This window comes from Jaculus jaculus, chromosome 4, assembly GCF_020740685.1.
Source record: "Jaculus jaculus isolate mJacJac1 chromosome 4, mJacJac1.mat.Y.cur, whole genome shotgun sequence".
Lineage (NCBI taxonomy): Eukaryota > Metazoa > Chordata > Mammalia > Rodentia > Dipodidae > Jaculus > Jaculus jaculus.
In genome coordinates, this window is record NC_059105.1 from 118,880,114 (window position 1) to 118,905,848 (window position 25,735).

The 25,735-nt window shown below is 43.8% G+C and overlaps 1 protein-coding gene across 8 annotated transcripts in view; it reads left to right on the forward strand.

Annotated features, from left to right (window-relative positions):
• The first annotated feature begins 3,499 nt into the window (after positions 1-3,499).
• Inpp4a (inositol polyphosphate-4-phosphatase type I A) overlaps positions 3,500-25,735 on the forward strand; it is a 152,660-nt gene continuing 130,424 nt past the window's right edge. For 7 of the 8 annotated variants that reach the window (XM_045146913.1, XM_045146917.1, XM_045146918.1 and 4 more), the window contains exon 1: positions 3,500-3,695. The gene's annotated coding sequence lies outside the window, so the exon portion shown is untranslated. Of the gene's footprint in view, positions 3,696-3,962; positions 4,054-25,735 lie in introns of those variants that run through there. The other variant, XM_045146915.1, reaches the window with a different exon arrangement.

Consider the following 25,735-nt stretch of genomic DNA (forward strand, 5'->3'; position numbering starts at 1 on the left):
ATCTGACCAAAAGAAAGACAGAAGAGACAGAAGTTAATAAAATCAGAGATGAACAAGGTAACATCACAACACATTCCAGAGAAATTCAAAAAATCATAGGGACATACTTTAAAAGCATACTCCACAAAGTATGAAAATCTGAAAGAAATGGATGATTTCTTTGATTTATATGACCTATCTAAATTAAATCAAGATGAGGTTAATCACTTAAATAGACCTATAACAAACATGGAGATCCGAACAGTTAGCAATAATCTCCCAACTAAAAAAAGCCCAGGCCCAGATGGATTCACTGCTGAATATTACCAGACCTTCATGGAAGAGCTAACACCATTGCTTCTTAAGCTTTTCCAGGAAATAGAAAAAGAAGGACTTCTACCAAACTCCTTCTATGAGGCCAGCATCACCCTGATACCAAAACCAGGCAAAGATAGAACAAAAAAAGAAAATTACAGACCAATCTCCCTCATGAACATAGATGCAAAAATTCTCAACAAAATATTGGCAAACAGAATACAAGAATGTATCCAAAAGATCAATCACCCTGACCAAGTAGGCTTTATCCCAGAGATGAAGGGATGGTTCAACATACGCAAATCTATAAATGTAATACATTACATAAACGGGTTGAAGGACAAAAATCACATGATCATCTCATTAGACACGGAGAAAGCATTTGACAAAATCCAACATCCCTTCATGATAAAAGTCCTACAGAGACTGGGAATAGAAGTAACATATCTCAATATAATAAAAGCTATTTATGACAAGCCTACAGCCAACATATTACTAAATGGGGAAAAACTGGAAGCTTTTCCACTAAAATCAGGAACAAGACAAGGGTTTCCACTGTCCCCACTTTTATTTAATATAGTTTTGGAAGTCTTAGCCATAGTAATAAGGCAAGAGACAGACATAAAAGGGATACAAATTGGAAAGGAAGAGATCAAATTATCATTATTTGCAGATGACATGATTCTATACATAAAGGATCCTAAAGACTCTACTAGCAAACTGTTAGAGCTGATCAAAACCTACAGCCATGTAGCAGGATAAAAAATAAATACACAGAAATCAGTAGCCTTCATATATGTTAACAACAAACACACAGAGGATGAAATCAGAGAATCACTCCCATTCACAATAACATCAAAAAAAAAAAAAGTGCCTTGGAATAAACCTAATGAAGGAAGTAAAGCATCTTTACAATGAGAACTTTAAAACACTCAAGCGAGAAATTGCAGAAGACACTAGAAAGTGGAGAAACATCCCTTGTTCCTGGATTGGAAGAATCATTATTGTGAAAATGGCAATCTTGCCTAAAGCAATCTACACATTTAATGCAATCCCTATCAAAATTCCAAAGGCTTTCTTCATGGAAATAGAAAAAACAATCCAAAAATTCATCTGGAATCACAAAAACCCTCGAATATCTAAAATAATACTGAGCAACAAAAATGAGGCTGATGGTATCACGATACCTGATTTTAACCTATACTACAGAGCCATAGTAACAAAAACAGTATGGTACTGGCACAAAAACAGACATGTAAATCAGTGGAACAGAATAGAAGACCCAGATGTAAGTCCAGGTAGTTATAGCCACCTGATATTCGATAAAAATGTCAAAAATACTAATTGGAGAAAAGACAGCCTCTTCAGCAAACGGTGTTGGGAAAGCTGGATATATGTTTGTAAAAGGATAAAAATACATTCCTCTTCTCACTCTGTGCACAAGAATTAAGTCCAAATGGATTAAAGACCTTAACATCAGACCTGAATCTCTGAAACTGCTAGAGGAAAAGGTAGGGGAACCCTTCAACATATTGGTCTTGGCAAAGACTTTCTGAATACAACCCCAATTGCTCAGGCAATAAAACCACGGATTAATCACTGGGACCTCATGAAATTACAAAGATTTTGCACTGCAAACGACATAGTGAAAAAAAGCAAAGAGGCAACCTACAGAATGGGAAAAAATCTTCGCCAGCTATATATCTGATAGAGGATTAATATCTAGGATATACAAAGAACTCAAAAAGTTAAATGATAAGGAATCAAACAAGCCAATCAAAAAATGGGCTATGGAGCTATATAGAGCATTCTCAAAGGAAGAAATATGAATGGCATGTAAGCATCTAAAAAATGTTCTACGTTACTAGTCATCAGGGAAATGCAGATTAAAACTACAATGAGATTCCATCTCACTCCTGGCTACCATCATGAAAACAAATGATCATAAATGTTGGCGGGGATGTGGAAAAAGAGGAACCCTTCTACTCTGTTGGAGGGAATGCAATCTGGTCTAGCCATTGTGGAAATCAGTGTGGAGGTTCCTAAAATAGGTAAAGATAGATGTACCATATGACCCAGCTATAGCACTCCTAGACATATATCCGAAGGAATCATCTCATTTCCTTAGAAGTATGTGCTCCACCATGTTTATTGCTGCTCAATTTATAATAGCTGGGAAATGGAACCAGCCTAGATGTCCCTCAACTGATGAGTGGATAATGAAGATGTGGCACATTTATACAATGGAGTTCTACTCAGCGGTAAAGAAAAATGAAGTTATGAAATTTTCAGAAAAATGGATGGACCTGGAAAGGATTATACTAAGTGAGGTAACCGAGGCCCAGAAAGCCAAGCGCCACATGTTCTCCCTCATATGTTGATCCTAGCTACAGATGATTGGGCTTCTGTGTTAGAAGGAAAATACTTAGTAGCAGAGGCTAGCAAGTTAAAAAGGAGATATAAAGAGAAGAGAAAGGAAGGGAAGAGAGCACTTAACAGGTTGGTATTGTATGTATGTAACAATGATTGAGATGGGGAGGTAATATGATGGAGAATGGAATTTCAAAGGGGATAGTGCGGGGGGGGGGGGGAAGAGGGAGGGTATTACCATGGGATATTTTTTGTAATCATGGAAAATGTTAATAAAAATTGTGAAAAGAAAAAAAAACCTTGAATGATAAAAGTGAAAGAAAATGAACTAAATATTTCTTCTAACAGTTTTAGACTGCCTATTTTGTTCTACCACGGAAAAGTAGAATTTGAGGTGAGAAGGAATATTAAATTGTTGGGAATCTGTAAATGCACATTAATGCACATGTGCCACAATACGTCTGGAAGGACGTGCATATGGATGTTAGTAGTCTCTTCTTTATGCCAACTCGCATTTGCTAAGTTATTGTGATTTTAATTTTTTTCTTGTTTCTGACTGGAATGCTCAGATCACTAAATGCCGTCCACGGAATGGTCACACCGGCACTGAGCGCGTCATCGGGTTACGGCTATTCCTAGGAGGAGCCTGGGGTAAGGGTGAAAATGCCATGGTGGCTTACCGAAGTTCAAGAGCGACGCGGTCCGGGGAGGTCGAGCGGCGGGAAGCGCGGAGAAGGCCACTTTGCCCCGCCTCCCAGGGGCGGGGCGCGCATGCGCGGAGGCGCGGACGGGCGGGGCGGCGCGCGGCGTCAGGAGGGGCGGCGGCGGGGTTCGGGCCGTGCGCGGGCAGCGGGTTCGCGGCCGGGGCTGCGGTCGCGGGCCGAGGCAAGTGGACCAGCACCTGACACCCGGCCAGACTTCACGACCGGGCGGCAACGCTGCAGGAGCGGGTTCTTGGACTCTCAGGCCACAGAGGGTACCGAGGACCGGGCTCGGATGGGAGCCGGGCGCCGCGGGCCGGGGCGCGTCAGGTCTGTGGGCCGGGTCGGGCCGGGCCGGGCGGCTGCGGGGAGTCGGGAGGGGACGGGCTGTGGGCGCGGGCGGCCCAGCTGGGATCTGCGGGGCCGGACCCGGATGGCGCCTATGGTTGTCATGGAAATCGTACAGCCTGGCCGTCCGCGGATGGTGGCGTCTTTTAAGACCTGGTCGACCCTAGCCTGAGAAGGAGGACCAGGCGCCGGGGGCTGGCGGCAGCTGCTGCTGGATGCAGGATGCAGGATGCAGGATGCAGGATGCAGGATGCGGCGCCTGCCTGGTGCTTCTAGGGCTGGATCCGGTGACTTCCAGATGCTGAAGGCCTCGCTGTGTTTTGGGTGTAAACACATTGGGGTAAAAATAAACATTCATCTCAGTATAGGACATCATGTCCATTCTTGCAACTCCCCTTTTCTGCCAGCACATAGTCCCTGATAATATTTCTTTTACCTTTGCTTTTTATATTTTATTTCTCTCTGGCTTTGATAGCTAATTGAGGCCCGAGAGATTTGTTGGAATCTGTGGCCGTCTTTTGCAAAACCAATCATGAATGTGTAGGCCACAGAAGACTGAGACACTCAAAATGTCAGATATAAATTTATATCTTTGTGGGCGAAGTAAGAGAGCATTGATGGGCTTGGCTTCTCAGCCCCTTGTCCTGCCCTCTGACATTACATAAGGATGGGTTCCTCCTGCCTGGAGTTGACAGCTCAGGGGAACATTCCTTTGGGTAAGAAGAAAGTATAGACCATTTACTTGTCTTTTGCTTCTGTGTTGAGAGACTTCCCAGGAGTAGTATGTGATTTGTCACCTGCTCATTGATTGGGGGTGGGGTGGCATGGAGGATGAGATGGTGTAGTGAAATTCTGCCTGTCTTCACCTGTTTACAGTGGGTTGTGTGGATCATGGGGACACCAGGGGGTTGGGGCAGGGCAGGCTGATTTGGGTGTGAATTCTGGTTTTGTTATTTGCTAAAAGTCTCTTCCCCAAAAGATGAAAAACAGAACATCATTTGCTGAGCTAGTTTTTAAATCTAAATACTGTTGGCGCTGGTTGGTGCTCAGCAATACATTGTCCTACAATTAAGCCCAATTTTTCTTTGGTTGAATACAGGAATTTTGTTTTGGGAACTAGGCTGGGGCCTTTGTCTTGGGAGTACTTTGACAGAATGTTTACTCCTGGAAGATTCAGTTCATCAGTTTCTTTGAAAAGAGCTGGTGTCTATGTGAGGACTTCAGTGTGGTGGTTCTGTAGCAGTCAGAAGATGATAAAGAGAAGGCCTGGATAGCATTACATAGTGGTGCTCCTTGTGTCTTGTAAATTTGAAGGTTTGGCTCAAAGATGGGGCTTACAGGGATGGATGCTAGCCAACAGCAAAGAGGAATGATGGCTGTGTTTCTGCTGAGTTCTGGGGTAGTATTAGTCATACTTACTTAGCTAGTTTGCCTATGTTGTCACATTTCATTTGACATTTCCATATTAGAATATTCATATGCTTAGGTAAGCCCTGTCTTCCATGTAGACTCCCAGGGTATATACATTATAGTTTATTCCCTTGGTTTGGAAACTAGGTATTTTGCAAAATGAACATTAGAGTTTTTAAAACTGTGTTAAAGAAATGATGAAAAGCTATGTATGAAAGCTTTTTGTAGGTGTTGGAACACAGGAGACATGCAATGTGTGTGGCAGGGAGCTGTTGGCCTCAATCATCTCATTCGCCACCTGCTTACCTGGGAGCATGCTCAGCCAGAGGCCCTATGATTGTACCACAGGAATGGACCAGTATGGCCTTGGGAACCCACTCACCCGCCTTCATGTCACAGCTTAACATTCCAAGACCTCAATAAAGCAACATCAAGGGGGAAACTTTCCCTGAGGCTGTCTTATCCTGAAACTCCTTTTTAGCTTACATAGTCTAGATCCGTTCCCACAGCATCATTATCTACTCCTGGTGTCAGAGGCATTGACTTTCACTGAGGAAAAAGTAGCACAAATCTGCACTGAAGAAAGAGAAGTATGTTGGCACTTTGTGTGTAGAACTTGATTAATGAACTAGTCTGAGAAAGTCTTCAAAACTGCTGTTTTCATGGTCCTGGATATGACACTTTGAATGGAGCATATTTTGGAGAGACCACTATCAACCCCTAGGCTCACTCACTTCATTTTGTCTGTCTGCCTTTAAAAGGAAAATGCCATTATGAACATAATCCCCAGGCATCTCTGTCTTTTTATGCATATACACTCCTTGCTCTCTTAAATTATATTTTTTAAACTTTTGATATCATATCAGACTCACAGAAAAGTTGCAAGAATAATATAAAGAATTCTTGTACACCCTTTATCCAGAGTCCACTAATACATTTTGCTGCATTTCCTTATATTCATGCTTGACTTTTTAAATGAGCTATTAATAGTATTGTGTAGACTCAATACCATTTAGCCTCTTGACTGCATATTTCCTGAAACAAAGACATTGTGTTGTAACTGTTTATAGGTATAAACAGTACAGTAATTACAAATCAGGAAATTGACATTGGCCCAATGCTATTATTTAATATGCAGGTCTTACTCAAATCTTACCAGATGCCCCAATAATGTTCTTTCTTACAAAATAAAACCCTAGTTCATTTGTTCCTTTAAACTATTGTTTTTATAGGCTGTTTTAATTGGTCGTTCTTTGTATTTCATGACCTTGACATATTTGAAGACTACTAGCTGTTTTAGATCGTACCCCTCCATTTGTTTCCTCATGATTGGATTCAGTTTATGTATATTTCTGGCAGGAGTCCTGGAGGCTTGAAGTTGTGGTCTTTTAGTCGGTCCTTCCATGAGGCAGTTGCTGTCCATAATCCCCGGGGGCATGTGCTAGCTTTGATCACTTGATTAGGATGGTGTCTGCCTGACTGAAGAGTTACATTTTTCCCTTTGTAATGAGTATGTATCTCCTAGGATAATCATTTGACACTATGTAAATATACTGCTATTTCTCCTCCTTTTCTGCAGTAGTTTTGGAATCCATTGATACTTCTTGCGTGAATCAAGAGAGTTGACAGATGGTGATTTTCTAATTCTTGTTTCCTTCCACATTTATTAGTTGAAATTGTCCCAAAAAGAAAAACTCTTTTCTCCAATATTTATTTACTTTTGGATGTAAAACACCAGCTTATGAAATCTTGCTTTATTCAATAGATTATAATCTTTCACTGTCTTACTCTTTTTATTGCTCAAATTGTCCTTGATTTGGTTGTTGCTTTTGACATATTCTCATCATTCTTTGAGGACTCCTTTCTAGTTTTTTTAAATACTATTACTACTACTATTTATTTATTTACCAGAAAGAGGGAGAGAGGGAGAGGGAGGGGGGGAGGGGGGGAAGGCAGAGGCAGATAGAATGGTTACACTAGGCTCTTCAGCCACTGCAAACAAACTCCAGAGGCACGTGCTACCTTGTGCATCTGGGTCCTTTTGGCTTTGCCATCAAGCGCTTTAACTGCTAAGCCATCCCCTCCATCCTCTGATAATCTGTTAACATGTACTTTCCTTATGCCAGGCTATTTCCTTCTAGTGGAGAATGGTATTAGAAACTAAGATGGGAGCAGTAGGTGTGCTGACTATGCTGAAGTGGCATTGTTCTTTCTTTTGTAGATGGCAGTCCAGGAGATTAAACTGAGGGTTCACTCAGGCTAGGCAAGCACTCTTATCACTGAGCTGCATGGCTGGCCCTTGTGTCATTCATGACTTCTACGCATTTTCAGTGAGTAATTGCTCTCACTGTAAACACGCAGTAAGCACAGTTTTTCTTCTTTTCTGATTGGCCTTTTCAATTTAATGTGATATCCTGGAGCTCTATGTGTACTGACATTAGTTTGTTCCCTCTATTTTGCTGGGGAGGGGGCTTTACATTCCAGAGTAGAGGTGTGCCATAATTTCATTATTTTTTATTGGTTGGCATCATTTAGATTGTTTCTAATTTTCTGCTCTAAAAGTAAGTGAGGAATCTGTGAACCACATTACTGTTAACACTGACAGTTTTCTAGATCCCAACAAGGGCTTGTAGACAAGGAGTAATTTAAGTTGACAATTTTGCTAATTGTTCCCCCAAGAGATCTTTATCAAATTGTGCTCCTGTTGGTGAGGCAAACTGCTCACTTCCCTCTGATTACACCAATATTGAAGAGAATGTATATTGTTCATTTTGCCAGTCTAATGGCCCAAGAAGACATTATTGTTTTAATTATATTTTTCCAAATCGCCAAAAGTAATGAATACCTTTACATGCTAATTTATATTTTAGTTTCTATAAATTACCTGTCTGTAACCTCTGCCTTTGTTTTTCTTACTAGATGGTATTTTACGTTACTGAAGAAATTTCTATAACTGGACTTTATTCCTGGCAGCCTTAAGCATTTTGTATATTACAGGAGAAGGAAGCTAACCTCTTCTGAGCACCCCATTTAGGCCACATCCAGCCTATCTCTCCCAGGCATCCTCTGAGAGGTCTTGTGAAGAGATGAACTGTGGCTTTGAGGAGAAACTGAGGGGAGGCATGGTTTGGGCACCCACCTGAGCATGTTAAAAGAAGCCACCTCAGTTCAAAGCCAGGGCTGTCTGGATCTAGTGCTGTTTACATCAAACCACTTTACTTCTTCATAGAATTGTACAGTAATTTCACTATGTATCGCGATAAGAATGGAAATTAATTTCCTGGCCTTTCCAGTGTTGGCAATTTCTGTTCTTAGTATTTTGCTTTACAAATAAGGAACCTCTACTTGATCTATGTGCTGAGCGCACCTGTCTTTCAGAAGCTTTGGATTTATTCCTAGAACTGTCATGCACTCTGGAGCTGAACTTCCATGAGCCTTCAAGTAGCTGTATGACTTTGGGCAGGTAGCTTAATCTTTCTGTGCCCAGTTTCTCATTTGCAAAACTGAGCTAATGATGGCGGCAGTTGTGGAAGCTTGTTGGGATATGAAATGAATTTATATCTTGTTGTGTGCTCAAAGTGGTACCTGGTGCCTAAGTAACCACACATGTGTGAGCCCTTATGACGAATTCATATCTAGCGCTTGTGGAGTCGGCCCAGAACATGGGTTAAATAAGCCTTTCCTCTGCAGAATTAATTTATTCACCAGAATGGAAAGTTAGAGCCATGGACCTACATGCTCACTTCCTTCCTCTCTGTGGTCTTGAACACACCTTCTTCATGCTCTGTCATGGCTGCCAGGCCCATGCTCACCTGCCAGTCTAACTGCCCCTCCTTGGTGTTTGTCCATAGCCCTAACCTAGGGAAGGCGATTGTGAGCCTTTTACTATGGAGGTGTTCAATGAGGTTCCCCTGGTGAGGGCCTCAGAAGCGGGAAGGCACAATGTATGTGTTTGGTGAGGACATCATGGCTCATATCATCACCTCAGGATAAAGGTAAGGTATCTGTTTTCTGGAATGGGGTCAGGGAACTTGAGGGGGTGTCTTTTGACCCCCAGGAGAGTTGAAGGCCCTGGAGGACTAAACAGTTGTCCTCTACCATCCTCCTTCCTGAGGCCCTCCCCTTCCCTCGTACACTGGTAACTGAGCTCAGGTTCTTGCAGCACCCCTCTTGTTGCACCTGGCTATGTAAGGTGCTGAGGTCTGACAGTCCTCTGTTCCCTTTCTGCCCTGCACCCCTGGCCAGAGCCTTGTGCATTGGGTTTCAGCCATGATAGAGAAGCTATCTGATTGGCTTAATGCATTCTAGGGTGTGGACTGCATATCTTTGCTTCTCCAGTGTTGATAAATCACTAACTTGGAGTTAAATTTTTTTAAAAATTTATTTGAGAGATGAGTATGGGCATGTCAAGGCCTCCTGGTGCTGCAGACTCCAGGCATATGAACCACTTTGTGCTTCTAGCTTTACGTGGTGTGGTGGTTTGAGTCAGGTATCCCCCATACATTTAGGTGTTCTGAATGCTAGGTTCCCAGCTGATAAAGATTTGGGAATTGGTACCTCCTGGAGGCAGTGTGTTGTTGGGGGCAGACTTATGGGTGTTATAGCCAGTTTCCCCATGCTAGTATTTAGCACACTCTTCTGTTGCTATTGTCCACCTTATGTTAGCCAGGGGGTAGTGTCTACTCTCTGCTCATGCCATCCTTTCCCCTGCCATCATGGAGCTTTCTCTTGAGTCTGTAAGCCAAACTACCACCCCCCTTTTTTTCTGCACAAGCTGCTCTTGGTTGGGTGAATTCTACTAGCAATATGAACCTGATTGCAATATTAATGTTGGTACTGAGAGTGGAGTTCTTTGCTGCTAGACACCTGACTGTGTGTGACTTTGGCCTTTTGGAGCTGATTTTCAAAAGGAATGTGGAAAGATTTGAAGCCTTGGCCTAAGTGATGCCTTACACTGCTGTAAGTACAGCTTAATGGACTATTCTCATGTGTATGGTGAGGACATCATGGCTCATATCATCACCTCAGGATAAAGGTAAGGTATCTGTTTTCTGGAATGTTCCCTGACGTCCACCCTCTGCTCATGCCAGAGTTGAAAGATCTGAATGCAGCTAGAACTTTGGACTGCAACGTTTGGCACATAAGGGTGAAAAAGAGCTCTGCCTGGATTGGGCTAGAAGCAGTTTGTGTGAGAGGCTTTCTGTTATGCTTGTGTCCTGAGAATTGGTGCAGGGTTGCATTGCATTGAAATGGACTGGTGTGAGCAGAGGGATATGGCACAGAAAGAAGTCTTTAGGCCAAGACTGCTGCCTGTTCAGCTGCAATTAGGAGATTACAACCATTGAGATTGGGCCAGCTGACCTGTATTTATTGGAAGAACAGAAAGAATACAGTCTTTTGGAGGGGACTGAATGCTGAAGGAGTGTCCTGTTCTTCAAAGTCTGCTTTATTTCCCCCTGGATTAACAAATTGGCACCCCACCTGGTATTGTGGACCTTGAGAAATGCAGGAAAGAGAGGATCATTGACTTTGCAACACGGTATTGTGTTTTGGAAACAGCCATGGGCAGTGTGTAGCAGGTTTGCTGGATGCCTGCATGGAGACCCCACGGGGCTAAGAGGATGGACCTTATGTCGCAGTGGAGACCCAGTGTAGATGCTGGGACCATAGATGGCTGCTAAGGAAAGCTGTCGGCCCTGGATGAAGTTTTCCAGGACTGTGAGTAGCCTAGCTGGAGAGGCAGAATTGGAACTCCAGAGACTTGTTGCTGGTTAGAATTATCAGACTTGGAGATTTGTCACTGACTAGAGTTGTTGGACTTGGAGCTACAGAGTTTGATGTTTGCCCTATTTTAAATCTTGTGTTGGTTGAATATTTCTTTGCTATATATACCCAATGCCATCTTTTGCAGTGTGAATGTGTATTCTGTGCCATTATGGTTTTTGGGGGGATTTTTTTTTTTTTTTTGGTATTATGGCTCAGTTAAAAGACCTTGGGGATGGGGATGTTTGAACATCATTAGGATTGATAAAAAATGTGGGGACTTTGAAAGTTGGGCTGAATGCATTGCATGCTACATCATGGATGATTAACAGTTTATGGGGGCTAGGGGCGGAATGTGGTGGTTTGATTCAGGTGTCCCCCATAAACTTAGGGGTTCTCAATGATAGGTTCCCAGCTGATGGAGATTTGGGAACTAATACCTCCTGGAGGCTGTGTATTGTTGGGGGCAGGCTTATGGGTGTTATAGCCAGTTTCCCTGTGCCAGTGTTTGGCACACTGTCCTGTTTCTTTTGTCCACCTTAAGTTGGTCAGGGTTGATGTCCACCCTCTGCTCATGCCATCATTTTCGCCTGCCAACATGGAGCTTCCCCCTCGAGCCTGTAAGCCAAAATAAACCTCTTTCTTTCCCACAAACTGCCCTTGGTTGGGTGATTTCTATCAGCAATGTGAACCTGACTGTAGCACAGGGATACTGGGGAATCAAATCCTGGCAGTCAGGCTTTGCAAGCAAGTGCCTTTAATGCTGAGCCATCTCTGCAGCCCATTAACTTAGATCCCCGCCCCCGTTTTTGGTTTTGCTGAGGCAGGGTCTCACTCTAGCCCAGGCTGTCCTGGAACCAATTCTGTAGCTCCAAGCTGGCCTTGAACTTATAACAATCCTCTTACCTCTGCCTCCCGAGGGCTGGGATTAAAGGTGTGCTCCACCACACCCAGATGTAACTTGGATTTTTTTTTTTTTCCTGAGGTAGGGTCTCACTTTAGTTTAGGCTGACTTGGAACTCACTCAGTAGTCCCATACTGGCTTCAAACTCACAGTGAGCCTCCTTCCTCTGCCTCCTGGGTGCTGGGATTAATGGCATGTGCCACTATGCCTGGCTTCTAACTTGGATTTTTAAGAACAATGAGGTAGCTGCATCATACATGCTGAAAATCTGAAGGAAGTATCTTTAGGTAAGTAGGCATCTCTGGGAGAGGGTCCTTTTGGGAAGCAGGGGTGCCCAGTTCAAGATCTCCCTGGACTATGGGGTGTTCTGTTGGGATGCTTTCTGCTGCTAAGTACATAGTGACACTTGCCATCTCTGGATGAGAACTGGAGGATTAGCTGCTTAGCTGTTTTGTCAAGGACCTAGATTTTTTCTTCAGCTCTCACTGCCCGTGTCAAGTTGTCTCATCATTATAAGATAGTTGCTAGGAATTATGTAGTTCCTTCTATCCAGCAGGAACAGGGAAAGAGATGCATGAGTTAGGTACCCAGCTACATTGTACACTAGTCCTTTCTGCTCTGTAGGAGCCCATCCCTGGACTGGTAGTATTTTGCCTTGAGAGGCTGATTAGATTGGGCTAGTGTTCCTCCAGGAGTGCCCCATGCTATCCACATCAGACAAAGCTGAGAAACTGTCAGAGCCGGGCATGGAGGCAGAGGTAGGAGGGTCACCATAAGGCCAGCCTGAGACTACATAGTGAATTCCAGGTCTGCCTAGGCTAGGAAAGACCCTACCTCAAAACGAAACAAAACAAAACAAAATTCCCCCAAAACAAAAAGATCAAAGAGAAAGTGTTAGAATTAGAAATACAGTATCTTAGCTGGGAGTTGTGGCACATACCTTTAATCCCAGTACCTGGGGGCAGAGGTAGGGGGATTGCTGTAAGTTTGAAGCCAGCCTGAGACTACATAGTCAACTCCAAATCAGCCTGGGTTAGAGTGAGACCCTAGTTCAAAAAACAAAACAAAACAAAACAAAAATCACCAGCAACAAAAAGAAATGCAGTGTCTTAGTCCCACCCATTCAGAAGTCAGGGGTAAGATCCAGAAATCTGCTTTCAGAAACCCTCCAAAGATCTGGGGCTGGCTTTCCCAAGGCCCAGGTAGAGAGAAGTGAGAGCGGATGGTGGGTGGTCAGCCTCAGTGTGAACTGAGTGGCCTGGAAACTATTGAAAGACCATGGAGAACGTTGCTCTCCTTGGTCTCTGCTTATGAGCTCCTCTGCCCAGCCATTTCCTAGCCTTCCTGTAGCCTCTCTTAAGTGTGGCCCATTGGACTTAGTGCTAAAGGAAGCAATGTAGACAGCACTCCAGCCCCAGGTTCTGTTTCGGGCCCAGCAAGCATGGAGTCCCTTGGACCTGGCAAAGGCTGGCACTGAGGATCTCTTCTGAGTCGCTTTCCTAAGACATTCCTTAAATGTGTTCCCATATGTTAGGTCTTTGTGTTCTGTTAGTCTTTGCTCGGTTAGGAGAAGTGGGGAGTTGAGAAGCATTTGGAGAATTCACTGGGTGGTGGTTGGTAGCCCTCCCTGGCTTCACCTAGTGTGATCTGCTTTGCATCCCCTTTTCACCAGTATGGCTCCCACTTGATGTTTGGGTGAAGTAACACAGATGCTACCTTGCTGTAACTGAGATCAAAGTGTCCCCAACTGAGGTATGTCTAATTTTTTGTTGGATTCCCTATATTGCATCACTTCAGTTCACAAAAAGCAATGCCAAGGAGCAGCCTCATGTGGAGCTCTGACCCTGTTTGTATTAATACTGAAGGAGGAGGTGACCAGGGACAGATGGAGAAGAATCCACAATCATGTTTTGAAGGGTGGTGTTTCATGACGTGTTTGAGGTTATGACCAGCATTTTAAGTTTTTTTTGGAAATGAAATAGGTATATGTTTTTATAAGGGTAAACATTTTTGTTTTTTGTTATATGTGTGTTATATTTCTAGTATTATAAAAATATGAATGTTTCTGTTTTTTATTTGCAAGCAGAGAGAGAAGAAAGGAGGGAGGGAATGAATGAATGGGCATGCAAGGCCTCCTGCCCCTGTAAACAAACTTCAGATGAATGTACCACTCTTGTATCTAGTTTTATGTGGACACTGGGGAATCAAACTCAGGCCCAGGCTTTCCCAACAAGTGCCAACTGCTGAGCCACTTCTCCAGCCCCTTTGAATGTTTCTTGATGTAGGTTTAGGTAAGGAGGTCTCACATCTTAGTGGTGAGTGCAGGGTGTGTAACTTGTAGTGAGGAAGCTATACTTATACATATGGGGTCTCTTCCCCAGGACAGGGCCTGTAGCTTTCATTAGATCCTGGGTGTTAGACCCACCATAGATGGAGAGGGCTGGGGCATGGAGTTGGTTTCTTGGGGACAGCAGTAGGAAGTTCAGAACCTTCATGTCTTTCTCTGCCTGTGGTGTATGCTGTGTGGCTTCCTGGGCCAGTCACCCTTTGGACGGCCATCATTAAGCCTTACTATACCACTTGGAGAGGCAGGAGAGACTGTGGTTAGGGGTTTGTTGATTTGTCAGAAGTTTGAAGTTTAACTCTGGACACCTGCAAGTCATTTGCCTAACAGGTGGGTAGAGAAAGCTTGTAAGATCCTCCCTGTTTGAGGCTGCCTGTGATTGAGCTGGATTTCTGTGGGACCCGGCCATAGCAGGGCAGCTTCCAAGTCAGCTTAGCAATGGATGGGAGACTCAGAATTTAATGGTGGTGTCAGGCTGCCTCAGATCACACAGCATTTCCGTGGCTGGCTGGCTGATTTTGGAGGGAAGGAAAAAGTTGGGACTATAGGAATCAGAAAGGGCCAGATGTGAACTGAGTCAACTTTATTATCGATAAAATGGGAAAAGGGCCTGGGGGAGGGGTGCAGGAGAGGATTAGCACAAGTGTGAGAAATGGATCAGTGTGGGGGTATTATGTATGACCTCCTGCTCAATTTCACAGTCTTGCTAAGTGTTTTCCCACAGTGCCCCATTTTGAAATGCACTGAAAAGGCTAGAGTCCATTCCATCTGTCCATCTGTGATTGTCGCTCAGAGCACCCCAGGAAATAAATGTTGCAGAAGTGGGTGGTGCAGAGAAGCAAAGACAGCCAGCCAAAGTCAGGGAGGAGGAAGTGGGAGGAACTGGGTGTCACCAGCTTTCAGTCAGGTGGTCAGTGACCCAGGCAAGTGACTTAATGGCTGAGCCATCTCTCCAGCACTGCTTTCACATTTCATACTCACAACTTTGTGTTCTTCATATGAGAATGTCAGGTGGAATAATCATGTCACAGTATTGGGGACAATAAAGTACTAACAGGGTGGAATGCTGGACGGAGCTCAATTAGAATGGAGTAGAGGCCAAGAAATGTCAAGGTACCTCAGAATCTTTCAAACATAGTTACTCCCCTGGTTTGGTAGAGGAGAGGGCTGTGGGTACATGGATTGGCTTTAGAGGAAACACCCAGCTAGTAGATGGTGTCCATTAAAATCGAAGGGCTAACACTCACTTTTGGCTTTGCTCCCGACTTTGCATCTGTGTGTGAATCTCACCCTCCTTCCTCATATCTTTGAAGAAGGTGGTTTCCTTCATGTCTGCCCCTCTGAGATGACTGAACTGAAGTGTAATAGAGCCTAAGGGGCTGTGTAGGTGAGGGATTGTGGGTTCTTCATCAAGGAGGTGTGTGGGGGGACCATTTAAGGAAGTCCTGCTTCCTGGTCCGTTGCCTTGGAAATCCTGCCTCTTCTCCTTTCACTTTCTGTCCCTTTGCAGTGATTCAGCAGTCCTTTCTAGAGTGGAAGAAATTCCTGTGTGCCAGAAGCCCTGGAAGTCGTCAGGATGTGTGAGCACAGTGAGGAACTACCTACCTGTCTATCATAGACAGGGCCTCCTGGGCCTTTCCCTGATGGCCCCATTACCACATCCACACCCTTCCTTCAGAAGCCCTTGGCCGATAGTCCGCCAGGAGTTTTCTATTACAGTCTAAATCCTTGTCATTGCCCTGTGGATAAATGGCAACCGCTTTACTTCACTAACTCTAACCCCTGGTAATTTACCCACACCCACCATCTGGGTAAGGTCAGGACTTTCCTTTCTGGTGACTTTTCCATTTACGTCACTCTGTGGCCTGCTTTTCCTCTATCTTGGCCTAGTTTATTTCCCTTTTTATAAGAATCTTACCTTTTATTGATGCAGTAATTATACATGATCATGGGGTACAGGATGACATTTCAGAACACATGTAGAAAACTAGGTGTGGTGGCTCACACCTGTAATCTCTGCACTCAGGAAGTTGAAGTAGGAGAATCACAAGTTTCAGATCAGTCTGGACTAGAGTGAGACTCTTCTGGACTCAAACAAAAACACATATAATATGATATGATCAGATCAAGGTAATTGGCTTTGTCTGTCATGGTGTGTGGAACAAAGTCTTCTCTACTGATATTTTGAAATATTCAACGAATTGTCAACCACAGTTATCCTCCTGTGCTGTAAAGAATTACATGTTATTACCCCATCCACCTGTATCCCTGCAGTTCTTTAACCTCCCCCGTCTTCCCTGGTGCTGCTAACTGCTGTTCTGCTGTCTACCTTTTAGCTTCCACATGGAAGTGACAACATATGGGATTTGATAGTTTATTTAACAGAATGTCCTTCAGCTCTATCTATGTTGCTGCAAATGACAATGTTTTGTCCTTTTTATTGCTGAATACTATCCCTGTGTGTATGTGTGTGTTTGTATATCTGATTTTCCTTATTCATCCATCTGCTCCCATCTTGGCAGTTGAGAATAGTGCAGTTATCCTTTTGACATGACTGATCTCAGTTCCTTTGCATGAATATCCAATAATAGGATTGCTGGGTTGTGTGGTAGATCTATTTCTAGTGTTGAGGAACCTCTGTCCTGCTCTCCATAATGACTGTGCTAATTTACATTATCAATAGTATATGATGGTTCTCCTTTCTCTGCACCCTTGCCAACATTTGCTATTTCTATTTTTTGTAAGTTTCTTTGTTGGTCTTAAACTCCTGAGCTTACCTCACTTGCCCCTTTATTCCCATTTCAGCTCTCTGAATGCTGAGAGTTTAGACATTTTTTTTGGTCTTGTTTTTCTGAGGGAGGTGTTTTTCAGCTCAGCTCCAGCTTGATGTAATAGTATGTTTTGAAGTCAGGTATATTTTAAATCTTTTAACTTAAAAAAAATGTTTGTTTTCTTTTCCTTGGTCTACTTGTGGGTCTTCCATACAAATTTTAGCAGTGTCTTTTTAATTTCCGTGAAGAATGTCAATGATTTAAAATTTATTATTATTGTTTTTTTTTTCAAGGCAGGGTCTCACTCTAGCTCAGGCTGACCTGAAACTCACTATGTAGTCCCATGTTGGCCTTGAGCTCATGGCGATCCTCTTACTTTTTCCTCCTTAGTGTTGGGATTAAAGGCATGCACCACCTGGCCCAGCATCATTGATATTTTGATGAGCTATTTTATTACCTATGATCCATTCCTGACTAATCGCAATAAAAAAGATAAATAGATGTAAAATTATCAATTAAAGTGTAAGCAGATTAAGCGGAACCAAAGAGCTTCAAATAGTGCTGTCCCATCCAGAAGAGTCCTGTTGGGCATTGTTGGTTCACCTTTAGTCACATGCCTTTCTCCTGAAACACTGCAGAGCCCATAAGGAGCCTGTCTTATTTGGAATGCCAGTAGTCAGTGTCCAGCTAACCATTGTCCAAGGCATAATGTGTTCTGAGGTGGTTGCTGGAGTACCCAGGAAGTGTTTGGCATTTTGGTCAAGTATACTGGAGGGAAGAAGACCTTTTATTTTGAGCTAAGTTTCTTTTTTTTTTTCTAAAATATTTTATTTATTTATTTGAGGGAGAGAGAAAAAAAGAATGGGTGTGCCAGGATCTGAGGCACTATAAATGAACATCAGATGCTTATGTTGATTCTGGGGAATTGAACCTGGGTACTTAGGCTTTGCAGGCAAGCACCTTAACCGCTAAGCCATCTCTCCAGCCCTTGAGCTAAGTTTCTTATATGTTCATTCTTTAATTAGTCAACTACCAAGCTAGATATTAATTTTTTGGTCAAAGAGGGAAGAAGAATTAAGGTTGGGTTTTATCTGGCTCAGAGAGAAAGACTCCCTTGGGGACAGCAGTGCCATTGGATATGGCTCAGGTTTTCAAGTTAATCCCAATCCATTTCTCTTGTGGGCAGCATTGGTCTTTTGTGTTGGAACTTTGACTGTGGGCTGCATCCCCATACATGCCCTACCCCTGATGCTTGGCCTCACTGATCTGAAAGAGGGCTCTAGCCATGGTAGATGCAGCTTACTTCAAGTAGGTTTCGGTGACCAAGTTCCAGGGCGGCAGTGGATTGAAGTAGGATTTGACCTGTGTTATGTGCTCACACAGGTTGGCTGACTTCTCAGCTGTTAAGGAGTGTGCTGGTGTGGCTTAGACTATGACTCTAACTTAGTAGACTAAGTATAATGAATAAAAACAGGGCCTGTTTTTACCTCAGACTCTAAATTTGTCTGCACTAACATATACAAGCCAAGCTCCTAAATGTTTGGGCCAGTAAACAGGAATTTGGAATGTGAAAGCTGGCTATACTTGCTACTCAGCCTAGAACTAGGGGTGAAAGCGTTTTACAGATTTTAAGTATGATTATAATAGGAAGAAACTGTTTTGTAAAGGAAATCCACAGCACAGTGAATCGAATGCTCTACCTAGCCTGGAGCCCAGCGTAAATCTGAAGATGCTTTATTTAAAGACCTTTCTGGAAACGTGGAACTGTTAGCAGGCTTAATTTTGAAACAGTCCTTTTCCTTAGCTGGTCTTTTGCGATTTAGTGTGTTGACACTCTATGCCATTGAATATAAATTGGCAAAGGTAAGATTATTGGGATTAGATATGGCTGTACATAACAAATAAAAATACAAAAAGAGATTTAGTTAAGATAGACATATATTTTTCCTGAACTGATACCTAAAAATGGGCTTTTTGTCTTGTTATCTCTAGGGAATGCCAGGGCCTCCTCCAGGGTGGTGGCTTGAGGTAAAGCCCATGTGTAGGCATTCCAGATATCAGACTAGGGCTGGAGATAATGTCTGAAATGCCTACACATGGTAGAAAACTTGCCTCACTTGTGAAGTTGTAGGTTTCATTTGCATCATTGCAGAGAAAAGCACATATAAAACATCAAAAGCAACCAACCAAACTAACAAACAAGCAAAAACGAACAAACAAAAAACCCAACATCATCAACAACAAAAACCGCAAACCATTCCAAATCCTAGGCTAAGGAAAGCAAACTCTCCGAGAGCTCCTCAAGATATATCAGCCTTTTATCTCAGTAGTTCCTGCCCACACCTGAAGGGAGGCTGGCAGCCTGGGTCAGATACAAGTCAGAGTTCTGTACCTGTTACTTAGGAGGAGGGGAAGAAGAAGCCCATAGCCATGTCTTTGCTGCATGTTGTCCTTTTTGGAAGGTGAGCTTTTGTATGTGCTAGAAAAAGGTGGGAAGACTGGAGAAATCTCTCTGTGCTAAAAACTCCTTTATTGTTTTCACCTGTGCCTTCTTGCTGGCGCTTGAAACAGCTCATTTATCCTCTATGCTTTAATTTCCTCATTTAAGTTTTTAGGCTTATATTCTTATTTTATTTATGTGTTTTTAATAATTTATTTTTACTTTTTTATTTATTTGAGAAGGAGAGAGAGAACACATGTGCACACTGCCCAGTTTAGGGGAGATTTCTGACATAGAATTCCAGGCTAGGGCCAGGGAGGAGACACATTGAACAGGAAGGGCTTACACAGTGGAGGGGATCACAGAGAGACCAGCAGCTTCTTATGGCCCCATGAACCAGAGGAACTGACTCCTCCTTTCCTGAGCAAATTTCAAACAGTTTCCTCCCCTCAGTGTGGGAAGTGCCACCCTGCCAGCTGAATGAGGACAGTGGCTCTGTACCTCCATCTTGTCCTGAGTTTCCTTCAGGAGTGTGACTCCATCTGTCCACTCTGTCAGATGGAAGGGATCTAACAACCAATTTATTCTAGTTATGAGTAAAGTGGAATGTGCTCTTTTGGGGGCACCTGCCTTTTAAGAATGCTATAAATGCTTGCAGTTCCTCAAGTCAAATGAAAGACCCAGGAACAAGCCAGGTTGGGAAAGCTTGGACTTTCCTTAGTGCCTGCTTCAAGAACTGGAAATAAACATTTGGCCAGGCTAAGTGGCACCCACCCTCCACCTAAGCTCTTTGCACATGCACAAACATGTCTCTTTTACACGTCCCTAATGGAGGCCTCAGTCTGGGGAAGCCAAGCTCCCCAGAGGAGCCAGGCTTTGCTTCCGTACTGATTAGAATCTTCTGATGTGATGGTATAGATGTGTATGTTTTCAGAAATCTTGATAGAGCAGCTTTCCTTAAATTCATGCTTCTGCAAGAAGGAACTTCCTAGGTGTGTTTCTAAAGCTAATGAAAATTTGCTAACCTATCATGGTTATTTTTCCTAGCCCTTTTAAGTTTTTTTTTTTTAAATATATTTTATTTATTTGAGAGAGAGGTACAGAGGTAGAGAGAATGGGATCACTAGGGCCTCCAGCCACTGTAAATTAAATCCAGATGCATGCGCCAACTTACGTGGGTCCTGGGAAATTGAACCAGGGTCTTTTGGCTTTGTAGGCAAATGCCTTAACGACTAAGCCATCTTCTCCAGCCCCTAGCCTTTAAGTTTTGATAACCTTATAAAAAACACTGATGTCATCAAATAGCCTCTCACCTCTCCCTCAGGAGTAGCTACTGACCAGCAATAAACGAACACATCTGCCTCTTATTCCAGCATGAATTGTTTGTGCCTGTGATGCTTGAGCTAGTAATAATCTTCCACATTATTTTTCTAGCCAGTTCCTTTTTAATAAAGACATTCCCCCCCCCATTATCCAGAGTTAAATATTTCACCTAAGAGCTTCTTGCCAAACTTCCTGGAAATATGTCCTTCACTGATGTTCTATCCTCTGTGTTAATCAAGGCTCTAGTGGCATTTGGCCCTGGGGAATGGGATGCTGTATATTTTTTTAGAAGAAACAAGGTCTATTGATATACCTAAATATGCAGCCTAAAAGCAGAAAGAGAGGACAAGGCCAGGAGGAAAGTGGGTCCGATTCCCATGTTTCCTCTGGAACTTTTTTTTTTTTTTTTTTTGAGGTAGGGTCTTACTCTAGCCGAGACTGACCTAGAATTCACTAGGTAATCTCAGGGTGGCCTCGAACTCTCAGTTATCCTCCTACCTCTGCCTCCGGAGTGCTGGGATTAAAGGTGTATGCCACTACGCCTGACTTTCCTCTGGAACTCTTAAGGAAGAAATCTCTATTGAAGGAGTGTGGCAGAGAGAGAAAAGTGTAGAGGAAACAGAAGACCTTGAAAGCTTGGCCCACCATGGAAGGTCTAGGGTTCTTTCTGTGGCCTTTGGCTCTGGTTATGCTCATCAGAGTTCTGCATAATAGGCCTTCTGGAAGTTTCTGACTTCAGGATAGCCACCAGTGCAGGCTGACACACACTGAAGCTCTTGTGTTATAATGATTTCTGCCATGTTTGGCATAATTATGATCAGACTATCACAGGGCCCTGCGTCAGGCACTACGTCATGATTGGAGAGTGCTTGGGCAGACCTTGTTGTTTTGGAACCATGTGTCATCGAGGGACAAGCTGATGCTGTAGGTCTGGATTGGCCCAGGGGAAGGAATCACAGTGTCTGAGTTGATGCAGGACAAACTTCCTCAGCATTGAAAAGTGTAAACAGCTATTGCCAGCTTTATTAAAAGCAGCTGGAGCAACTCAGTTGAACCCCCACCTGAGATTCATGCGTCCCCTGTGCCTGAGGCATACAATAATGTAAGAGGTCTTGTGACTTTGGGGGTGGGGGAGATAGAGTATATAGAGAGGAAAAGATCTACAGATGAGCTCTGTCCAGGTGGTGTCTCTGGAGTCTCCATGCTCTGTAAGTAAGTCCTCACCCTGAGACTGAGGGAGGAATATCTGTGGGGGTAATCCCAGTATAGTGAGCCCCACTGAAGTGTTGCTTTGGGTCTCATGCTCTGAGTAAGCCCTCACCCACAGGCATGGTGAGCCTCACTGAAGGGCTGCTCTGTGGTCTCACACTCCTGGGCAGGGACAAGGAGTGTCTAGAAGCAGCCACAGGGAAGTTGTCATTCAGGTTGGAGTGAGACTTCTCCGTGGTGTGGCTGCTATGGGGTCCCGATGCTCTTGTAAGTAAGCCCTCATCCTGAGCCTGAGGGAGGAGCACCCAAGGAGTAAATTTGACACAGGAATCTCCACCGCAGTGGCTGCTTTGGGGGACCCCACATTCCTATAAGTAACCCCTCTTTATGCTCTGTAAGTGACTCCCCAATAAATTTATTGGTTCACGGAACTGGTATTGGTGTCATTGTACTTTGGTCTGCCATCTGAGCCCTATTTGGGGTGAAGATGTGTGTTTGTATCTTCCTGGGGAAAAGTTTCCCACCAGAATTGACATAGGCTTTGCCTCTTGCCCAGCAGTTCCTGCTACTGGCAAAATGAGCACTTGGAATGCCTAGTCTGAACCCCTAGCATACCCCAGTTGAATGGCCTGGGAAAGGGTGGGTGGCCCAGTTCCCCTAACGGGGTTCAGGGAACTGTTATTAGAAGGATGGGGTGGAGTGAGTGCTGGGCAGCTAAAATGAGAAGTAGCCTAAACATAGTCACTCTGAAAGGCTGGCAAGTGGCATGCTGAGTTGTTGACTCACCTGCCCTCAGGCTTGGGAACCATTAAACCCTGCTCCTCCTGGTCTGCAACGCCTTCATGGTAGCCCCTGCGGGGCTGGGGAGGTGACAGTGCTAGTCTGTCTTCCTTCATGTCAGTGGGGATAAGGAGACCCACAATGGCATTCACAGGAATGAAGAGTGTCAGGGTTGTCTGGGACTGCTCTGTGAACGTTGCGGATCTGGGGTGGCATGAGATTTAAAGGTAGGGAAAGTAGCTCAGTTTTGCTTGTATCTCCAGGGTGTCTCACAGTGCCTGCCATAAAATATGTGTAAAATCAGTGTGTGTTGAGTATATGAATGAACAAAGCCATGCTGTCTGTCATTGTAAGGAGCTTTGGAAAAACAAGTAAGTGGCCTCTGGGGAGACAGATGCTCCCTGGAGGTCTAGCTAAGGTTCATTCTACTTGAGAGGGAGTTGAGACCAGAATTAGTGGCATAGCTATTGTTCAGTGAGTTCTCAGGCTGACCCAGACTGTTACCTTATTCTACTGTGTGTGTCATACATGGAAGCTAATTGTCAGTAATGGCCTCTGATGTCCTTGGCACATGTACCCTCTCATTCAGCTGGTTAGAGTCTAGGGGCTATTCTACTCTTAGGTTAGAAGCTGTCCTGCTTTAGGGTCTGGCCATCTTGCTTTTGTTTGTGCTTTTTAAGTTTAATCAACTTAGAGACCCCCATGATACATGAATGTATACAAATGCCTATAATTACTAAAATAAGCCTGAAAGGGAAGGGACAACAGGAAAGGCAGCTTCCTTTGCGTATGTGGTTTGAAGAGCATCATGGGGCTCCAAGCAAGGATGAGCTCTGTGTTCAGAGGAATCAGTGACTTAAGCTGGGGCTTTTGAAGCCAAAACAGGGAAGGCAGGGTGACAGATCTGGACAGACTATAGAGAGGCAGGACCCTGTCATGCAGGGGTTTAAGGCTATCAAGCCCTTTGCGAGGTTTGGGGCTTCATTAATCACATACTGGAGGGTCTTCAGACTTCTTAATATCCTTATTCTGTGTTTTTTAAAAAAAATATTCTGGCTATTTTAAATAACAAAAGCCATTCCATAGTTATGGTTTCCAGAGTTTTTTTTTTTCTTCCCGGATTGTCATGTTTCTTAAAATGGTCTATGCTCTATCAAGATTGGGCTTTCTTTTCCACTCAGGGTTACTCCTGTAGGCATTAACACACTGAGCTCTCTGTACGGCATGGGGTTTGGATATAGGGTGGCCACAGTGTTGAGGGTGAGTCTGTGTGAGACCATAGACTTGAGACCCAGCTCTGGGGAAGACTGTTTTATACCCATTCAGAACACCTGTGAAACACTGCCAACTGTGAGGAAGAGGATCACTATCGTTGCCCCCACCCTCCCAAATCCTGGTTCCTAGAGACAGTATTAACTGCCTTGGGCTCTCCTGGTATGAAAGGATTGGCTATGCAGCTTTAGTAGGGCCCACCTTCCAGTAACCACACTTTCCCTGTGACCTTATGCAGGCTGGGTGTGATGATGCAGTGCAGACATAGAAACACTGATACCTGTCAGAATGGGACGATGAGGGGTGGTTTGGGCTTACAGGGACAGGGGTTCTCTTGTGATCTGCGAAGCTGCACTTCATTTCTGATAACTCAGGACTGTATGACTTGGAGTATGGACTTCATTAAGCCATCTAATGTGGTGGCCCAGCTGGGGAAGGGAAACGTAGGGAACGAGCCACATCTGAGGAGGGGACGTGAAGGGCAGAGAGCAAGTGATGCTGTCATTGGTGAGGTGATGATGGCAGCCACTGCCAGCAATGGGCACAATCCTCTCTGATTCTTTCTCTTGTGGAGTGATGGCCCCAGAAAAGGTCCCCTTGGAACCCTCTATGCTCTCATTTAGTAGCTTGGCATTGATATATATTTTTTTTTTGTGAGAGTTCCCAGAAACCTGCCTGCATTTAGCCCGATTTAACAAATTTGATAATACTGTATTTTATTTTACGTTTTTTTCTTGGTAGACTGTCTCCTACTTTATCCCCAAGCCATCCAGACTGCCTTTCTGGAAGCATAAGTGTCATGTCCTTCCCAAAACTCTGTGCATATGCTAGCAACATGTAGATGCATACAGTAACCACTTTTTTACAGCCATGATATGCTGCACACGCACTTTACTTTCTTTTTTACTCTATATCATTGGGGTATTAGGAGTTTTGCATCCTTCAATCTATGACATGCCACCCTGCTGCCAGGTTATGCTATGTATGCGTTATCTACTGCTGTTTGTGTTAGTCTCTCTGTAGCCCATGCTTGGCACCACTATGTTAGCTGCTTGAAAGAGGATGGCTCCCACTCTTACTCATTACTCTGAGGCTCTGGTGAAATTATTACCCTGGTTGAAAGGAGAGTGTGGGTTTGGATAATGTTTGGAAGCTTCTCTCTATTAATTTCAATTGTGAAATGGCCTGTAACTTTTTCTTTGGACTAAATTATATAAAATGTGTGTGTATGTGTATATATGTAATTTTGTAATAGATATTTCTTTTGTACACAGACCCTTTTAAAAATATTTGCGAGAGAGAAGCAGACAGTGAGTATGGGCACATCAGGGTCTCTTGCCACTGCAATTGAACTCCAGATGCATATGCCACTTTGTGCATTTGGCTTTATGTGGGTTCTGGGGAATCAACCCCTAGGCTGTCAGGCTTTGTAAGCAAGTGCCTTTAACTGTTGAGCCAGTTCTCCAGCCCCACATAATGCTTTTTAAACTAACCCCTAGTGTCCTGATCTTGAAGGTTGTCTTTGACCTCAGCTTTAAGATCAATGGCTCAGATGAACTTTCTTCTGCCTAACGGCAGTGGAGCCAACATGAGTGTGTGAAGGTAGAGGGTTCTAGAAGGACCTTTCTGATGGCCAGGGGCAGAAATACAGACTTCTAACTATGATGGTGGTTGGTCGAGGCTGTGCTGGCTGTGTCGTCCAAGTGGATCAGTGGTTTTAGCTGGTAGAACCCAATTCTGAGAGGAAAGGGGCAGCTGGGCATTCACTGTAGATCTGTTTTATGGAATGAGGTGGCCAGATGACCT